Raw genomic sequence first — 3,367 nt, 5'->3', positions numbered from 1 at the left:
AATGCCCGTGATAAACAAAAGAATATTTAATTCTCACATGTGGGCTTAGAGGGAGGGAGGGGGTAGGGGGCTTTAGCACGTGTTGCGGCCGAGCAGGTCCTGGCACACTCCGCATATTAAACCTAATGGAGCGGCTCATTGAGGCGAGGGCGCATGGCGAGATCAAACCAACGCCAGGCGGCTAGATTCGCGCCACCCCACCCCGCGTCTAGGGTAAATTGGAGGTGGATACACGCCTGTCAGAGCGAAACTAGCCGAAATGAAACCGAATTTTCCCCGGGGGGGGGGGGGGGGGGGGGGGGGGGGGGATTTGTGACAGGGGACACGCTGGCGAAAACGATTCTTTTCACAGGATGCCAGCAAAGCCACGTTTTGCCGAGCGCTCATGCCAAAACGAAGAAGCGCCCCGTTATGATACAAAGGCGCACATGTCACAATTTATTAAACTTACCATCGCAGAGTCTCCAACATAAATCACCGTCCTTTAAAGTTGCTTTTGACTTCTGTGTTTCTTTTTTTTAAGTGGAAGACTTTGATGTTTTGAACTTAAGAGGAATTGCAATGATTTTCATGTGGGGGTAAGTATGAAGTCTTACAAATGCTGATTCATTTTTTTGTTATTAAATTTCTTTACAGAGTGTCAGGAGAGTGTAAGCTTTCAGTAACTATTGTGCTCTGTGTTTAGCTAGCTACTATCTCTCTGGACTTGAAAACGTCCTTTAAAATCACATTCATCAGCTATGCAAGATGATGGACCGCTGTGCAAAACTTTGTTTCTCTAGAAACTCTGTGTACTTTACTACAATTTAGAATATATATATATATATATATATATATATATATATATATATATATATATATATATATATATATATATATATATATATATATGCATGTAAACAGGTCTCAGACTTTCACAAATAAAACAAATTTCTACAAATCATTAAAGAAGTATCTAATTTCTTCTGCTTTTGGCTAACCACGCATCCCTTCTTTCTGACGTCTTTCAGAATTCAGCATTCTCAGGCTGCTTTTCCATGTACTTCTTTCTCCCTCTTTCCTCTTTTCTCTACGACGTGCTGCGACAGCACCTGTGTCCGCTGCTCAGCGATCATCTGAAGTTGTTCCGGATCGCAGGAGCCCCAAATGGGCCTCTTGCTGGAGCTAAGGTGGAAATGGTCTCAGCCTTTGGGAAATCCAGACATCTCTGGCCTGACTGACCTTGTTTGTGTTACATAGGAGATGGAGGGAGGTGTGTGTGTGTGTGTGTGTATGGTGTGTGTGTGGTGTGTGTGTGTGTGTGTGTGTGGTGTGTGTGGTGTGTGTGTGTGTGTGTGTGTATGTGCATAGTCATTGTTGGTGCTCCCTTGCTATCAGTTAGGTTGGAACATAAACTGGGGTGTGTGTGTGTGTGTGTGTGTGTGTGTATGTGCGTGGTCATTGTTGGTGCTCCCTTGCTGTCAGTTAGGTTGGAACATAAACTGGGGTGTGTGTGTGTGTGTGTGTGTGTGTGTGTGTGTGTATATGTGCGTGGTCATTGTTGGTGCTCCCTTGCTGTCAGTTAGGTTGGAACATAAACTGGTGTGTATGTGTGTGGTCTGTGTGTTTGTGTGTGTGTGTGTGTGTATGTGCATGGTCATTGTTGGTGCTCCCTTGCTGTCAGTTAGGTTGGAACATAAACTGGTGTGTGTGTGTGTGTGTGTTTATGCATGAGGGAGTCTGTATGTGTGTTTGTGTGCACAAATTCAGTACAGAATGAGTTAGCAGTGGTAGCCATAAGATATTGTATATTAATGACATTAAAGTCCATACTGTTTTCATTTACCAGCAGCTATAATGCATGGAGTAAAGGGGATCAGATGTTGGAGAGGCAGGGGTTGTCTATGTGAGTGTGAGTGTGTGAGAGTACAGGCCACTACTGGCTGTTCAGCGGAGAAAAACTGTCCCTGAGTTGACTGCTGCTACACTGTCTGCTCCCTCTCATCTACAGTCCCGTTGCTGGTCGTTGGTGTTGGTGGTCTACTGGGTTTGATTCCTGGTCAACCCATTGCATCTCCAGTTTCCTTTGGGATCAGTAAAGTTCCTATCCATCTATTTAATGGGCATGTACTCCCTCTCCTATCTTGTCACACGGCCAGTATTTGTACTTTGTCTCCTGCTTCATAAAAACCTCAATAAGCTTGTTGAAGCCATACCATACTAAACCCTGGCATGTCTATCTGGAGATGATTCTATAAGCTATCTATTATAAACTATTGAAAGGATAAACATTGAATGAAGAGTCCATAATGATTCTCATCTTATGTCTGCTAATCAGCTGTCATGGGCTGGTTTTTCAGTCAAAGATTAATGTTAGTCTAGTAACGATGATTTTTACCTTTAAATGCTTCCATGGGACCTGTCTTTAACCTTTAAATACTAAGACTGTATCTGAGGGTGGCATGTGTGTGTGTGTGTGTGTGTGTGTGTGTCAGGCACTTAAGGTGTCATCCACTTCATGGAGTCCATCATTGTTTCATTGTTCCCTCCCTAATTTATTCCTGATTGATCTTCCCAAGGATCAGGAGACGAAGGGCGTACTCGCCTCCCCAGCCGTCTCAGGCATGATTGGACAGCTGTTGTAAACCGCCTCCATAGCTTGCTCTGAAGTGCCTTATTCTCATGATAGCTGCCGCTGAAAGACGGCCTTCGGTGTGCTGTATTTACTTATTTACCACTTTTCACGTTTATCTGCATTTCTTTGGGTTGTGTGTGCCAAAGATGTATTCATTAGCAGTGATCAGTAGTTTCAAACCAGCCTTAACCACTTCCGTCAGGGACCCCCTTACTAACATTTGATACAGGATACCCATTTAGCCGGTGCTTACGAACAGAAATGGAGGGGTTATAACTGCAGAGTGTGTACGGCCATGCTGTTAAGAGCACTTTAGCTGAAACTCCTGCCAGCCAAGGCTCTCAAATGCAAGTTATGTTAGCACAGCCGTAGAGGCTAGGCTGAAGGCTCACCTGAAGATGGTGTGGACCAATTGCCGTCTGTAGACAGATTCCTGTCCCTCCTCCGCTTCGGGAAGTTTGCAATTTCCAGGGAGGAGACAGTAACTGGAGATAGTTTTGTTCAAATATTGTTCAAAGATCCAAATAAAACCCATCAAATTAAAACGCTAATTTAGCTAATAACAAATGGAATCCACTAGTTACCAATTAGCATTATGCAAATAAAATCATGCTAATTTGTTGGACACAATTTCTCATTTGTTTCTGAATACATTAGCATATTTGGGCACTGGAGTTTCTGTGGAGGAGACATACGGAGTACAGTAAACGTGAAATCATTCTTTCCTTGTAAATTGACACTATATATATATAT

Source organism: Electrophorus electricus, chromosome 14, assembly GCF_013358815.1.
Source record: "Electrophorus electricus isolate fEleEle1 chromosome 14, fEleEle1.pri, whole genome shotgun sequence".
NCBI classification, from domain to species: Eukaryota; Metazoa; Chordata; class Actinopteri; order Gymnotiformes; family Gymnotidae; genus Electrophorus; species Electrophorus electricus.
This window is presented reverse-complemented; position numbering follows the sequence as displayed.